Consider the following 17,147-nt stretch of genomic DNA (forward strand, 5'->3'; position numbering starts at 1 on the left):
GTGGACAAATGGTAGTGATTAAGATGTAATAGTCCGAAAGATTATAACAGACTATTAAAAAGATTTTTACCATCATGGAGAGACGAAATATCTTCTGTGTGATGTTGGATCTCTGTGGAGGTTGAATCAAAGTTTGATATTCTGTTCTGAACTTTCTACTGTGGATCATAAATTATTCTGTCAGACACTTCATAAAGTGTTATTAAGACTCATACAGTCACACGTCTCCACTCATACCGACTCGTTTTTTTAAAAAATGATTTGCATAAAAGATTTACTTCTTCCACTTGCCTGCTCGTGTCCAAGGGTTCGGCTTTTTCCTAACCCCAACCACCGAAGAACAGTAAGACCAGAATGCAAGGCTTTGTATCATTACAATGTGGGTGGTATATGCAAATGATCTATGTTTAGCTTTCTTCCATGTTGCCTGCACCCAGAGCTCCCTGCTCATTTGCCAATAAAAGTATTTTCCTGCCTCGAGGGCTGTCGTTGTGCTGCAGTAAGAAAGCCATTTATAGCTTAATGTCGGAATCACACATTCAGGACAACTTATATGAGCCGAGCCAACCGAGCACCACCAGCTGGTGAGGATAACAGTGCAATGCATTCTGGTTATTGTAGGTTTTCTAACCTTTGAGCAAAAACAAATACCACAACTTCAAAAGCCTTTCTACTGCACAGACAGTGAACTGCTGTAACGCTTTACTTTTTATAAGAGCTGCTCTGTTTTTGTTAAAGGAATATATTCTCTGATTTGCTGAATACCTGTTGTTTGCGGTTCTTTATTAGTTTATGACTTTCATCTCAACATTAATTAGTTAGTTAATTATAACTGAGTGAAATAATGGATATGATAAGTAAGAAGTGGGATGTCCAACCTTGAGAGGACAGGTCATTAGTTTAGCTCCTGCATTAGAGAAGAAATGGGCCTAAAAGATTACAGAGCAGCAGTGTTTACTCTGCTGAGTTGAATGTGGACAACAGGTTGGACTGGTTGTAGGCAGCTTCCACATGCATGATGTCTGGGATTTACAGATGATAAGAATATCCATTTTTTTATATACTTTGGAGAACTCATCCTTCCAATTTCCATGTTCCAAGTTTAAAAAAATATTATATTCCTAATTATATGATTAAGGGTCTTTGATATTCTGGCGTTTTGCTTCTTCATTTTCCTCATATACAGCCTTAATTGTAACATTACAATTATATTAACAGTGGTGGATGTAGACTGCTAATCTGTTAAAATGCATTAATCAATATCTTTATTAGAAATAAATCTAATTACTTACTTATTAATTAAGGTGTCATTTGTTGTAACAAGTTATCACCAACTCTGCGTGGTAATCTACAACAATGTACTGTAGCATTGAGATTAGGGGACCACAATTCCCCAATACTTTTATTTTCTTATTTGTTGTAGTTTTGTGAGGGGTGCTGTTGTTTTGTATGAGAGTCACATCCTTTATCATTAGATAGTAAAATAAATAAATGTCTATGTACTATAAACTCAATGTATATTGAGAAAACATTAAAATATACAAACAGTGAAATGAGTACAAAAAACAGAATTGGGATTAATGAACTTCCTTAATATTGGGAAGATTTGAAATTCCAAAAGTTTATATTTATTCTACTTATATTATATTATTAATGTTCAAAATGTGTAATGACATTTTTACACTCAGTCTTATTATGGTGGGTAGTTTTACTCAATATATAATCTTTCATTCCAGTCCAAAAGGTAACCGAATGCATACAATAGTAAAATAAGTAAATAATAAGTAAAAAGCGTTAAAGATCGTGTGTGTGTGTGTGTGTGTGTGTGTGTGCGTGGAGCGGTTTGAACCAGTGAAGTGACATCATGTGTCCCGGTGAGGCCCCTCCCTGTCCCGGTGACATCAGCCCGGAGCTCGGCTGCTCTCCTCCAGGAGGACGCGGCGGATCCGCACTCACACACCCAGCAGCTCCGGAGAGCTCCGCGGAGAACTGCGCCTGCTCGGCTTCTGTCGCTCTCTCCATGGGACAAAACAAGACTTCTTCTCCGCCAGGTAAGCTGCCGTTTCTTCCTCGTCTTCATCTTCCTCTTTCAGCGCGCGCGCGTGTGTGTGTGTGTGTATTTAAAACGTCTTTCCTCCAAAACACGGAAAAGTGTGTGAGAAGCGTCGCTTTCCATCCTGAAGCCGAAGAATTAGCAGCAACTTTTCACTGAGGGAAGTCAAACGTTAGCTAACGTCCACACACAGCGGGGCACATTTCAGAGGCACCGGGGGGAGAAAACGACGGTTAATCGACAATAAAGTGGTCTGGTTTGAATTTGGAGTCTCTCTAAACCGGGATTGTGTTCAGACTTTTCTGGTTCAGCTCCGTTTGGCTGCTTGTTGGACCGTCTGAAGCCTCGTGAGGCTGAGACCGGACCGTTAAACTACAGTGAGGGCTGTTCGCGCGACTCTCTGCTGCGGTCATGTCGGCTGAAGTCTTTGAAACCACTCTGAATTCGTCCGAAGATAAAGTAGGGAAAGCGGGGCGAAGCTGTGATAAGTGCCAGGGAATGAAGTGTAACCGGGCTGGAAAGCTGGAGGGAGGTCTGTGTGCAGCTGCAGTGGGACTGGGACTGGAGGGGGGGGGCACCAGTTGCCATGACACTTAGTAACATCATCTTCATCATCATCTTCACAGTATAAACCCAGATCACAGGGGCTTCACACTACAACACCATGTTCCCTGACTCAGTGGTGGTGGACTAGTAAAAGTACTAATACCACACTGTAAAAAATACTCTGTTACAAGTAAGAAGCCTCACTCAAAGTATAACGAGTATTAAAAGTAAAAGTACTTAACCCTTTAACCTCCTCACCAAGAAAAAAACAATGAAAAAATGTATTCTTTATATATTTTATTTCCTTGGGAACAGACCCCACATTTTTTGAAATATTGGTTGAGATGTCGTAAGTAAAACATGTTTTCATGTTTTCAATAAGATATAGTGAGTCAAAATGTGCTCTACCATATGGTTGAGCAGAAGGTTAAAGGGTTAAAGTACAACATTGACATACTTTGAGTATTTCCCTCCACTACATAATACATAGATACTCTCACAGGACACGATGCAGTACTTCATCACTAATTTACTTATTAGTATTAAAGTATCTACAGTTGGCTCCACTTTGTTGAACTACGACATTAAAACGGTTTTTTTTAGTGATAAAAACAGAATAATATTGATAATATCAGATAATATTGATATTTTTAGTACATTTTGCTGATAATACTCATGTACTTCTACTTTAATAGCATTTTAAATTCAGGAGTTGTACTTGTAATGGAGTATTTTTAGACTGGAATATTTATAGGATCTGAGTTCTTCTTCCGCCACTGATCATTACATTCGTATTACTCGTGCATTTTTGTAAAAGCAGACTTTAGCGTTGTAATTGGTTGAAATTATGAAAAAAAAACCCATTAAGAATGTGACAATAATTCAAAGGAAAAACAGCAAATCCTCACATTTGAGGACGGACCATGAACTCATCCATGTCAGTTGACTAATTGATTAATCGACTAATAGTTTCAGCTGTGCTTGTACAGTTTCATTGTTTTGTGTGTCTTAGTTTGTATAGTAACTAAATGTGAAGTAAAAAGTACAGTATTTCCCTCTGACATGTAGTGAAGTAGAAGTATAAAGTGGCATTAAAAGACAATATTTGAGTAAAGTACAAGTATTGCAATTGGCACTTGAGTAAATGTTCTTCACTATGTTCCATCACTGGCACTCACGAACTGTGCGATCCAGCAGCCAAATAAAATAATAATGATTACTTAATTGATTAGTTGAAACAAAACGTTATGAATTTGACAGAAAATCAATATATTTGCTGCATTTATGACTCTTCTGTGATAGCAAATGAGTATCTTTGGGTTTTGAAGACATTTGAAAACCTGGACTCTACTGTCCACTAAACTTGACTGGGCCTATTTCAGAATTTTCATTAAACATTTATGGAACATTTAATGAATAATGAATATTTTGTTGCAGCCCCTAATATATTTGAAGAGGTCTGTTGTGAACTATTGTGATTTTTACAGATTCTAAGTAATTTTTAGATTCTCGTTTACCAACAGGAGAGGAAAAAATAATGTTATTACAGTCGTCGCGTTATAGTCAAACAACAGCCTAAAGTTAGGATTTTTAGAATAGTTTTAACTCCACTCTGTTTTGGGGACTACTTCTTTGTCTGGAGCAGTGACTTCCTGGAGTCGTTGCCTGGGTAACTAAAAGGATCCAGGAAGTTACAGCCTCTTGGCCAACAAATAGTTCCATACCACTAAATAACTGTCCGTTATTAAATAACAGCAAAATGTCGATTTTATACATTGGTGTTTGTTGTCATTAAACCAGTGAGATACAACTTGTTTATCAGCGAGCTTGACAGGAGCTGGTGGATTTACTTTGTCATAATTAAGACATTAAGAAGGAGAATATTTATCTCCCATTGTTTCTAACCCAGCACCTGTGTGTTTCCTGTCAGCAGAGCTAGCAGTGGTCAGAACCAGACCAAGGCCTCTGACCTGTTGTTCTCCACACAAACCACCTTAAGTGGTTCAGTCAGTATCTGACAGCAACATGCTGGGACTGTTCCCATCTTTAAGGCTGGCAATTCTAATCTGTCCTTTGAAGGAAAATTGATTTTTGTTTTGTAAATGATCGTGATTCATCATTTTGATGGTCATTTCCATGACTTATGGTCATATGTCACAAGCCAATTCTCCTGCTGATTACTTGTACGAGCAAAACAACGGTGACGGTTTGTTTTGTTTTTATCTAAACATCCATTACAGTTCACAGACAGACTTCCTGCTTCAACTCTGACTTCACCTTTAAATTAAGTAGTTTTAGTTAATACAACCTGCGTGATGGCCTGACTGCTTGATTTCCTGCTTTGTTGAAGTCCTGCTGCCTTCTACCCAATACTAAGGTCCTATGTGTAACAGTGCTAGGGGCTACAATTTTGGGATGGTTATCTCGGTCAGCCCACCAGTCCACTTTGGTTCAGACTGAAATATAACTGACTATTAAATGGACTGTCATGAAATTTGGTAAAGACATTGATGTCCCCACCAGGATTAACTGTAATGACTTTGATGATCATCTGACTTTTCATATAGTGCCTTAAAGGATATCCTTAGTATTTTTAAACCCTGTGCATATTTCACTGTCTAAATGACTGGTATGTATGAAAAGAGCTGCAACAAAATCCTTTGGGCCCACTTTGATTGATCAAGGTATGCCCACTAAAAGTGCTTGATTTTGCTACTGACAGGCTCCGATTGTTGTTCCATGACAACATTAAAGAAAGGATCCCTACAGTGATAGACCGCAAACAGCCGAACTAACCCTTTAAAACAGCAAAGTTGTTTTTGTGCCCAAAACATGATAAAATAGGGCCCGAGTATAAAAGTAGGTTGTGTGCTACGTCTAAAAACATTGTTGTAACTTTATATAAGTAAAACGATGTAGTCTGTGATAAGCAGCTGTGATGCTGCTCATGTGGGGATTCTTGAATCCTTCATTTTGAATTCCTGAATCGTTGGGTCTAGTTTGGGTCGAGTTTGGTCTAGACCTGCTCTTTATGGAAAGCGTCTTGTTATGAATTGGCGGTATACAGTATAAATAAAGATTGATTGATAAACTGGGTGATTTCCCAGCATGCTAAACAACATGCTTACACATGCTTGATCTTACTTGGATGTGGCGTCATAACCACAGACTGTTATTCACTACTGATGTAATTATCATACTGAATAATACATGAATAGGTTTAGATGTGTCTCGCAGTGCTCCGGCAGTCAGTGAAATACGTGCCCATTTCCAGAGAGCTGGACCAGACAGTGTGACCATGACTCATTCAGTTGACATGTTCACACAAGAAGCCAGTGTACTGTAATGCACTGTAATGAAAGGAAGAGTGGTGACGAAAATGTACAATAAACTTTAGGTCCTGACATAATCCGTTTATATTTTAATTAAAAATCAATTACAGGAGCAGTGATTAGGTTTGCTGGGCTATCCTTTGCATATACAAATGTAACAATGTAGCTTGAAATATTTTAATGGAACAAAGACTAAATAGGCTTAGTGATGGCCTAGATTGATTAAAGGATGGAGTCTCCTATTATGTTTTCAGTCTTCAAGCTATTGTGTACAGTGTATGAGTAATTCAGTATCACAACTCCTTTTCCTAAAACATTTGATTTTACACACATTTAATATATTATTTGCCATTGAATTATGAGTTTCTAGAACCACACCAGTGTGCCTGAATGTTGCTATAAATCACCATCCATTTTCAGCTGTGCCATGGACAACACACAGAAATACAGAATGAAAGTTCAGTCTTGCCCTTGGAAACTGTGGAGAAAACAAGTCGTAACTCAAGGTCCACTAAGCAGCTTTTCATTTGTATCTCTAGGGCTCTGAAACCACATCACACCATTAACTCCATTGCCGCAGAGATAACCTAACAGGTAAAGATGTGGATGGTGAAAACTCCATCATAAACACAAAATAACACCTAAAGACTTTTTTTGTGCAGATTAAACAAATGCGGCATAACATGCTAATCAGTGAATTTTAGATATGAACGTGGGTCAGACTAACTGATGTCTTACTCCCTGTTCAGCTCTGGCAGCTAATGTTACCAAGCATAGCTCCAGATGAGCAGATGGGAAGACGAGGCTGGATGGTGGTAAAGTACAGGTGCAGCAGCCAAAACTGGGCTCCTGACAGAACCTTCTGTAACCACCAACAATACAGCCTCCAACGTACCTGTGTGTCTGTGTCCAAAGCCGGGCTGTAAGCCATAATATTCAGATTGTCGCACCCATAGAGGACCCACTAACCAACGTTAAAAAACATAGGTGTTAAACAAAAGAACACACAAAACAAGCAGCACGAGAACACACTTAAACAAACAAACGACAACCAACAAAGCGAAAGTCAAACTCAGACAGTGTTGCTGCATGTGAAGGTTTTTACTTGAACTGGAATTCCTCTTCATTCTGAAGACTTTAAGCTGCTGGAGCACCATTACTGATTATTTTAGTAACAAGTCAGTAACTTTATATCTTAGCATTTATTTGTCACATTTAGTTTAACAAAGTTAGAAAAGCAATGTTTAAGTCGAGCCTGATGCTGCCTCACATATAAACGATGACGTCAGTCTCTTCCACACAGTGAGGCATACGGCTTATTAATCAAACACTGGGATCACATTGGTACTCTGTATCAGCTGATACCAAAAGCCCACAGTTGGATCGGTGCGTCCCTACATGTTCCAGCTTCACATTTATAGCACAGACATGTGACACAGAGTGTCATTACACCGGGGCCGCACCATCCACCTCTACTTGTACATGATGGCTGTGGTGTGTACTCAGACAGTGTGACTGCTGCAGAGCTGCTGCCTGTCTGTCTATATTGAGTTTGCTCTTGATAATGGCCATCAAATAAAAACCTTGTTAAAAAATTTTGTCCACAGAAATACCACAGATGATCTAATACCTGTATGTAGCTCTCACAGAATGTTATTAAACCGATATCACAGAAGCGAGAGTGAAGTGGAACAGATCGGTTCATTGATCAAGTCAATGTCAGTGGCACAAGCGGCTGACAAACCAAGTCCAGCTGACGATACCTGTGTCAGAAAATGGAGTCTGGACTTTTCCAAGGCGCATTCACAAGTTGTTGTGTTCTTGTTGTGGTTTTGGAACTGTTGTAAAATCAGATTTGATCCTTGCATACATTGCCATTCTCAGTGTACGAGTTGCTATCTCGGAGGTTGTTGTAGCCAGGAACCACTTTGAAAGAATGTGGAAGGGAAGGAGAAGTCTGACTGAAATAGTCAGCCAATGGCAGGCATACACCCACAGCCCACATGTTACAAGTTCCACTACTAATAACCCCTCTGTAAATACAGTATTAGTATCATGGTTGATTTCAGTGCAGATTTCATTAACCTGAGCATGAATGTTGTTAACATTGCAACTGTAATTGCATGTGTGAAAGAAATTACCCAGAACGTGTCGTCAACTAACGAATCTGTGGAAATCTGGATGTTTTATCACTGTCTTGAGTAAATCCTACATCATCCCTCCATCGCTGAGGACCCTGGTTACAGCTGGACTTGAATAGACTTCATTGTTTGAATGAATGCATGTGATTCCAGATAAGTGCTCCACACCTCCTCCCCTCCAGGGGTGAACGTGCGTTCTGTGGTGTCGCTGAGCTCAGTTCCAGCTGATTACAGAATGAGTTATGATGAGGGGCAAGGCTGTAGTTGGCATCAGACACACAGTTGGTATCCCCTCCACCTCCACCCCCACCCCCCCGTTCCAACCCCAGCCAAGGGCCACCCTTGTCAGCTTTACTTGTCAGGAACTGAAGCCAGCCATCACATCTCACTATTGTCATGTTCAGTGGACTTTAGAGCTGAGGGAGTAGTAGTCTGCTCGGTAGTAGTTCATTTAAGGTTCCATAATAAAGATTTAAGAGTTGTTACTTGTGAGTGGTTCCTTAATATCACGCACAATCTCCGGTCACTAATTCATGCAGATGTATCTATGTAGGAAGACAATGTCCTTGTTCTTATCCCCGATTACAGAGATCTGGCTGGTTGACTATTCCTCTAACCAGCACAGTCGCCAATCACCAACTTTATTTTAGGCACTGCTCAAATCAGAGGTGTGGGTGCCGATTCAGAGATATGGGTTCAGTCTACTCTGGCACCTCTCTCAGGACAGACGTCACACTCCCAGACCAGTAGTGCTAAAGAACAGCAAAGTTTCACTCATCCATCAGGTCTGTTGTCTGGGATGACTGCTGATAAGTCTTGTAGAAGAAAGGAGAGGGCGTTAGATTTGTGTGTGTGGGTATGTAGGATGGGTGGTGGGGTAGGAGTGTGGGTGTAATGGCATTGTTTTCAGGTTCGTGACAGGACTTGCAAACAACGAAAGCAGCCCAATGAATTTCCTGATGAAAGCCCAGAATGACAGTTTACCATGATCTCTAACCTCCTTTTAGGCGTCAAAAGAATGATAAGTTGTCCTTTTTTCCTCCTCCTTCACTTGAATAATGCATGATTTCATTTGGGGCTCGGCATTCCTCGCATTCCTCCCCACTTTATCCCTGCAGCCATTCCACCTTGGTATGTTTATATTGTCAAGTAAAAGAATGAATGATGGCTGCAGCTGCTGCAGCACTGACAGAATCACACAGAATACATTTCCAGCTGCAGAAGAAGAAAACAAATTGATCTATCAACCATAGAGTATCTAGCATAAACACATATAAATATGTACTCTAGCAAATGTACCCCCCGACTTAAAGAGCCAGGCGTGTTTGCAGCCCAAACATGCACAGTTAATTGCCCCGAGTCAGTAGCAGGGTTCTCAGAGGAGAGTTTGCAAGCCAACAGAAGCAGACTGTCCTTCAGAAAGAATAACTGGACTGAAAATTCCCAATGTTCGTGTGTTTGTGTCAGCTCAGACTGTTGGTTATATGGACCGCAGGCTGCAGACTCCTGACAGCTCTGACAGTGAGAAAAGCCTGACATAATGAAAATGGTTTTTGAGGAAGAGCAAAGTTGGGATATGATACGTCTACACACAGGGTAGTGTGTAGCGTTTGTGTAACGGGGTGTTCTCAGGACCCAATAGTAGCACAGTTGATGAAAGAGCTGGCTGGGTAGATGGTAAGCACCAGAACCAGAGAGGGACAGGCTAGTCTTGTAGTCAAATCCAGAACCGGGGTCAGCAACAGGCAGGCAGACTCAGGCGAAGCTCGCGGTCAGGAACAGAAGGCTAGTTACCAGGGAAGAGACGAGGAGCGGTAGTCAGGGGCAAACAGAGTCGAAACCAGGAAATCAGTCCAAACAGGAGTGCTGGAAGGTCAGGCATGAAGCTAAGACAATCTGGCAATGACAGAGTCTACTGCTGAACCTTAAATAGGCAGGTGATTGCAAGTGAGTGTTTGCACCAGGGTGCAAATAGCCCACTTATTATAAAAATGAATTATTTCATAGCCTATTTGGCCCGATTAACCTCTGTGCATAGAGGATAGTATAGAATAGTTAATTGATTGGTTGATCATTGTTTAATCATTTTTAATCATCATCCCAACAAATCGGATATTTGATCTTTGGATGGATGTTCAATTTTCAGTTTTGGGATTTTGCCAAATACAGCTTTTGATATTCACTGTTGGTCAATATTGAAGCTTTGGAGACCAAAAAGTGCATTTGTGACGACCCTAAACATTTACTGGTCTCATCTTCTCAGGTGCTGCTTTTCTTTGCTTCTGTTTAACCAAAGTGTTCCAGGAGCGACGATATGAACCATGAGGATTACACAAAATAGACAGAATGGGTTCCAGTTGTTCCTTGTATTTAACAATGTGGGGCTCTGATGTTGAATGAATGTGATGAATAAATGAAAAAGAGAGCTCCTGAGTATGTCTCTATACACTATGCAGTGTTGAATGCTGATTTATTTATTCTTTAGAAAGTTACAACAGTGAAAAAAACCCCACATTTTTGTTTTCTGCCTTGTTCCCTTAAGTCGTCTTGATTGCTGCTCTCGTTCCTGTGCTTGTTCCCTCTTTTATCTTGCTCTTTTTATACTTTTTAGGCATACATTTGTTAATGTCAGCAAACATCACAAGAAATGCTCGTCCATTGTTCTAAAATTGGTTCCAGTGGCTCCCGCTTGCTGCTTTCTGCGAGAATGAAGCTGTAGTTGTAGCAAGTTGCAGCGTAGCTCGGTCTGGCTCCAGGACCGGAGATACTGGAGCTTTGTTTCCAGACACTTACGGCCTTAGCAGTGTTGACTCAGTATCACACTACTTGTGTTCCTACATCTCTCCCTGAGCTGCTGCTGCCTGGGAACGCGGCATCAGGGTTTCTCTCATTATCTGATGAATTCACAAGCTAATTCAAGGTCTGTGAGCTTGTTCAGCTGACGCTCGTCAGCTGCTAAATCCTCCCTCGCTGGAATCAAGTCCACACGACTGTGTGTTTGTGGCTCTAAATGTGAGGCAGTGCTAGGATCAGTTCAACTTCTGTTCAGTCCGTATGTGGTTAGAAAATGGATAAGAAGCATCTGCTTGTTGTTTTTTAATTTAAAGTCTAAACAGATTAATAGAGAACAACAAGGCATTTAATTCTGAATGCTGCAGACGTTCACCCTTAGGACATGCCTTTGTATCTGCTGCTATTTATTTAGAATATTAACGATATGCATTTTAGAAAACAACTTGTGGTGAACTGAGCAGTGAACAGTTCCACAGTATGTGTAGTATATTATTAAGCATTTGGTGTACAATAATATTTGATGTGTCTGTAGGAATATTCTGCTGCTGTGGTTCTGTGGTGGTGTTGTCACAGCATTATTTAACCCTTTAACCCCCTCACCAAAAAAAAAAAAGATTCTTTATATATTTTATTTCCTTGGGGCACTAATAACAAAAATCAATGTTTTTTATGAACAGACCCCTCATTTTTTGAAATATTTGCCTCTATGGAATTGTTGAGATGTCGTAAGTAAAACATGTTTTCAATAACACATGGATAGATAGATAGATAGATAGATAGATAGATAGATAGATAGATAGATAGATAGATAGATAGATAGATAGATAGATAACCTTTATTGTTTGACACAAGTGACAGAAATTCATCTTTGGCAGGCTCCGAAATACTGAGTGAGTCAAAATGTGCTCAACTGTGTGGTTGAGCAGAAGGTTAAAGGGTTAAAGTGCTGTTTAAAGGTGGCCTGTGGAGTTCTCTGTTTATACTATTTCTCACCAAAATAAACTGGATGTATCCTTGAGGCTTAACAAACGTGTAATGCATTTCATTCCTCGGAAAACACTGGCAAAGTCAGTTTTTCCCTATTGTGAAACCTGTCTCTTTGCACATGAAGTTGGATTTATACTAAGCCCTGCTGTAGATACAAGGGTCGCCCAGATTTATCGGTGCAGTATGGATATTCGCCTTGTTGACTGCCATCAGCCCATCAGCAAATAAGATGACACTCAGTGAGGCCGGTGGCCGATGTTTGTCTTTGTGCCGCAGCAGTTTTGCGCTGGCTAAATGTTGTGTTGGGTATTTGTGGTGGGACTAGGGAGGAGATAGCATACCCAGCTACTGATTAGGAGAAGAAGCCACAGAAGAGAGATGAAGAGGACACCAAGAAAGCACAAACCACCACAGAATAGGTAATTGTATAGAAGTGGCTATTATTATTTTCCTTTTCATGTGAAAGATTGTGTCAAAGGTTGTTTCATACATTTGTATGATTGAATTTGTGCTCCAATTCAGAGACGGTGTCACGAAGGGCTGACTGGCTTTATAATAGTGCAGTTATTTTTTTATAATGCAGATTTCTTTGTCTCTGAATAACTGATAACAACACAAAGTAAGCAACAACAACATCAATGATGGGGATCAGCATCAGCCCAGAATTTCATAATCAGTGCATCCCTAGCTCACACTGATGGTGTAGGTTTAGATTTATGGTTTAGTGTCTCATGTCACCTATTGACGCTCTTTTATTCACCTTGTGACGAGTGACGGGGGGGAAGGTCGACCTTGTTTCATTTCTAAATCTGAGACTATTTTGTATAGCTGCTGTGGTTCCGGTCTTCTGTTGATTGTGATAAAGAACGTTGGTTGCTGTGCTATAGTTAGCTCAGCTCCATGGTTCTGTTTGTGACGAAAAGCTCCATAGGTTTTAACCAAGTCATGGTTGGTTTAAATGAGTTATAGGATAACAGCAAATTCTAAGGGATGTGTCAAAGGGACCTCAGTTCTGATCCTAGTCCTTTACTATTGGGTATCTGCCAATATTGACCCGATCCAATCCAAACCGGTACATTCGGTGCAATTACTTAAATGTTGTTTTAAACTAATATTTGAACTAAACTGCCAGAGGAAGAAAGGTTGTAGTAGCAAAACTGTACTGAAATGAGCAAGCATGCATTTGATTACTTTTCCAGAGTAAAAGTCTCTCTTTAGGTGTTTAAAATGCAGTCCATAATAATCTCTCTCTCTGTTGTCAGCTGAATGCAGATCTAAAAAACTCATTTGATTAATGTTTGAATGTCGTTGATGCATTTTGTTGATTCTCAAGGGAGAGAATTGAAAGCAAGTTAAAAAAACAAAAAAACGTACTGAAGTGATCGTGCTGAACTGAACTGCAACAGAAACATTCAGTTATGAATGAATGCAAACTAACTCATGACTCAAATTTGTGTGTTCTTTGGGGTAAAATTGCTGCTTTTGTCAATGGAGTCTGGTGGTTTAAAAGAGAGCAATATAACGGTGGTTTCTGGTTTAACACAAAGGATCGTACAGGTCTATTCCTATGTGGATCATTTCCATGATATTGTCAGACGCCTAGAGTAACAATCTGAGCCAGTCAGTGGCAAAAACAACCCTTTTAACATAACTTCAGTAGTTTGATCAGGCACAGCAAAGGATCACGCTGCAGCCATTGCACCAAATGGACAACTGATGTTTAGAAGGCAGTTTTAATTTTATTCTTTAAGTGGAGATGATGTGGACCAGTGTCCATACATAAAATTGTAAACATTCTTTTGGATTCAAACTGAACAGATGAGAACAATGAATTGAAGGCGGTGATTTGAAGGAAATGTGGTAGCAAAGATCTGGCTGCCTCTCATCACAAAGGCATTTCCTCCTCAGCCACTTCCTGCTCAGGGGCAGTCGTCCTTAAACTCACAGCAGAGCCTCCCTCTGCACTGAGGGGTAATATGGAGCCAGTTGTTAGGTCATCACGATGCCTTTATTGCTGCAGGGAGAACGTTGATGTGTCTCTGACCTTGTACAGAGACTAGTTTTACAGCCTGTGCCTCATTAATGCTCTTCCTCTACAGTCTTTTCCTCTATACAGATGCATAATATATTGTCTGAGTAATGTAAGCAACAGTATGTACACTGAACACGATGAGTGAGCTAGCAGGTTCTGCCCAAAGTCACAACCTGTTATCCAAGCGTAATCATAACAGGAAGAAATCTAAACACATTTATTTGATTCCAGCAGTGTTGGCCACACTGGTGTGGCACAAAGGATGAGATATGAGAGATGAGACACCATGAAATCTTCTTGCTAACAGTCTCAGATGTTGAGTCCTACTGATTTTGGTGATCCTCTGACTTTTTCTTAGATGGTTTGGTCTTTTCCTTTAGTGCCATCATCAGGTCAAAATTTTGAATTGGCCAATATTTTGGTTCATGACAAAATACTAATACCAAAATTAATGACATTCCCATCATTTCAGCTGTACTCTGTGCTTAGCGCTAACCAGAAAATGTTAGCATGCTAAACTATGATTTTTGACCATGGTAAACATTACACAGACTAAACATCACAATGCTCAGCATTGTCATTGTGAGTATGTTAGCATGCCAACATTAGCATGTAGCTCAAAGCACTACTACTTTCTAGTATAGCCTCAAAGACCAACAGAGCAGAGCCAGTTGTGTAATCGACTGCCGCAGTTTCTCTCTTGTTACATGATCATGTCCATGTTCTTGCAGGATTTGATGGGTTTCCTGGTGGCATAACTTAAACCATGGCCTACCTGGAGCTCAGTATTAATTCATTTGGGCTTCTTTCTGACTGTAGTGCATGATGGAACAAAGCAAGTTGTGTTTCTGTTAGCAGCTTAACTAAAATCTTTAAAGTATTAGATAACACACAAAAACGAGATGTACATTTCATTACTAAGGCCCATAGTGGTGACTCATAATTTCTAAACCTTCACTCTTCGTAGACGAAGGTGAGCATCCACCATGTCCTGTTAGCTGATCAAAGACGCTTTGTGTTTTGCCTGTGAATCTGTAATAAAAAACCATTTGGCACCATCACTCTCCTGGGGGACATCCACCCCACAGGAAGTGCACTGCTGAATGAAAAGAGTGGGACGGATGACAGCTTCATACAACACTTCCTCTGGAGGGACTGTGAAGGAAAGGCCAAGTGATTTTTTTTTTTCCCTTTAAGACGGGCTGCTCTCCCACGGCCACTGCAGCGAATTGAAGTGTGGAAATCGGCTTACGGTGCCTCAGAAGGGTCAATGCTCTGCCGCTCCCGCTGCCCGTTGACAATGACCACCTCACAGCCCAGACAGGAAATGAGAGCAGAGGTTGGAGAAGGGCAGACATGATTATAATTTCATATTCATAGCTTTGGTTTGCATAGGACAGTCCTGTGAGTCTGAGGCAGCAGTTAAACACAACAGAGCCTCTCTCCTCCTCCTGTGTGAAGGACAGACCAGCTAGAAGCCTGAGGCCATCTGAGCTTTAACGGGCCTGACAGTGGATCTGTACTGTTAAACTACTCTGCAGAAAATGGTAGCAAACAAAAGATGCGACCAAATTATCTTCTCTCTCATCCTGCTCAACAGTCCACTGCACCAAACTTTATTTGATGCAATCTGAATCTATTTGTATGGGAAAAATGGAAAAATCATGTCAGAATAACATGTAATTGTGTTCATCTTTCAAATAGACACAGATTAAACAAATTTGCTGCATGTAATATGAAGAAATGTCTCTAACCCCTTCAGTACATTGGAATTCATAAACTTTGCTTATCAAACACTGAAATCAGTGTTTCCCCTAGACTTTTTTAGGCCAGGTGGCAATAGCTGGTAGAGACTATGTGGTAGCGCCAAATTTTTGGCAATTTCCATAGAAAACACTTCAAACAAAGTGATCACAAAACTAGAATTATTTAATAAATTGCTTTTATTTCAAACACATTGTGCATTGCTGATGGCTGCACATTAATTTCCTTGGCTTGGAGAAGAATTTCATCATGGCATCATGGTGAGGATATCTTCCCACAGGAGGCCCATTGATTGAGATTTTCATACAGGTTCTTCCCTTGCAGCCTGTTCCTGAGGTCATTTTTCACCTACCAAAGGTGAAGATTTGTCTGTTTTTTTTTGAAGCGTCCCTGTTCATAGTAAAAAATCTCTTTCACAGTTCACTCTGCTCAGAGGAATGATGAGTGCTATGGCAGCAAGCTTGCCAGGCAGGGATAGAGCTGATCAAGCTCATCATACTGTGATGCCAGCTCTTTCATGACATCAAGTTGATTCTTGTCCTAAAATTAAATAACTCAGTAAGCAAGGCACATGAATATGAGATGTGACTTGATATGGGACAAAGCTAGCTGTGTGAAATGGCTCTCACCTTCAGCCTACCAGTCAGAAGATTTTCTTTGAATGAAGACCATTCCCCCAAAAGTGTCTGCTCATCCATAGGAGGGAACTTGGCAGCGAGACTCTTCAGGTGACTCACAGGATCATTTTGGTCTGGGTATACAGTGGATATAAAAAGTCTACACACCCCTGTTAAAAAGCTTTTCGTGATGTAAAAAAATGAGACCAAGATAAATGATTTCAGAACTTTTTCCACCTTTAATGTGACCTATAACCTGTACATCTCAATTGAAAAACAAACTGAAATCTTTTAGGGGGGGAAAGTAGAAATAAAATAAGAAAAAATAATGTGGTTGCACAAGTGTGCACACCCTCTTATAACTGGGGACGTGGCTGTGTTCAGAATTAACCAATCACATTCAGAATCATGTTAAATAGGAGTCAGTACACACCTGCCATCATTTAAAGTACCTCTGATTAACCCCAAATACAGTTCAGCTGTTCTAGTATTTTCCTAGTCGCATCTTACAGCAAAAGCCATGGTCCGCAGAGAGCTTCCAAAGAATCAGAGGGATCTCATTGTTAAATCATCAGTCAGGAGAAGGGTACAAAAGACTTTCCAAGGCATTAGATATACCGTGGAACACAGTGAAGACAGTCATCATCAAGTGGAGAAAATATGGCGCAACAGTGACATTTCCAAGAAGTGGACGTCCCTCCAAAATGAATGAAAAGACGAGTAGAAAACTGGTCGGGGAGGCTGCCAAGAGGCCTTCAGCAACATTAAAGGAGCTGCAGGAATTTCTGGCCAGTACTGGCTGCATAGTACATGTGACAACAATCTCCTGTATTCTCCATATGTCTGGGCTGTGGGGTAGGGTGGCAAGACAGAAGCCTTTTC

General features: G+C 40.5%; 1 protein-coding gene across 1 annotated transcript in view; it reads left to right on the top strand.

Moving 5' to 3' along the window:
• Nucleotides 1-1,987: 1,987 nt before the first annotated feature.
• Nucleotides 1,988-17,147, top strand: part of LOC139208376 (SH3 domain-binding protein 4) — a 44,093-nt gene continuing 28,933 nt past the window's right edge. Inside the window, exon 1 of the mRNA XM_070838038.1 lies at nucleotides 1,988-2,051. The gene's annotated coding sequence lies outside the window, so the exon portion shown is untranslated. The remainder of the gene's footprint in view (nucleotides 2,052-17,147) is intronic.

This window comes from Pempheris klunzingeri, chromosome 10 (assembly GCF_042242105.1).
Source record: "Pempheris klunzingeri isolate RE-2024b chromosome 10, fPemKlu1.hap1, whole genome shotgun sequence".
NCBI lineage: Eukaryota > Metazoa > Chordata > Actinopteri > Acropomatiformes > Pempheridae > Pempheris > Pempheris klunzingeri.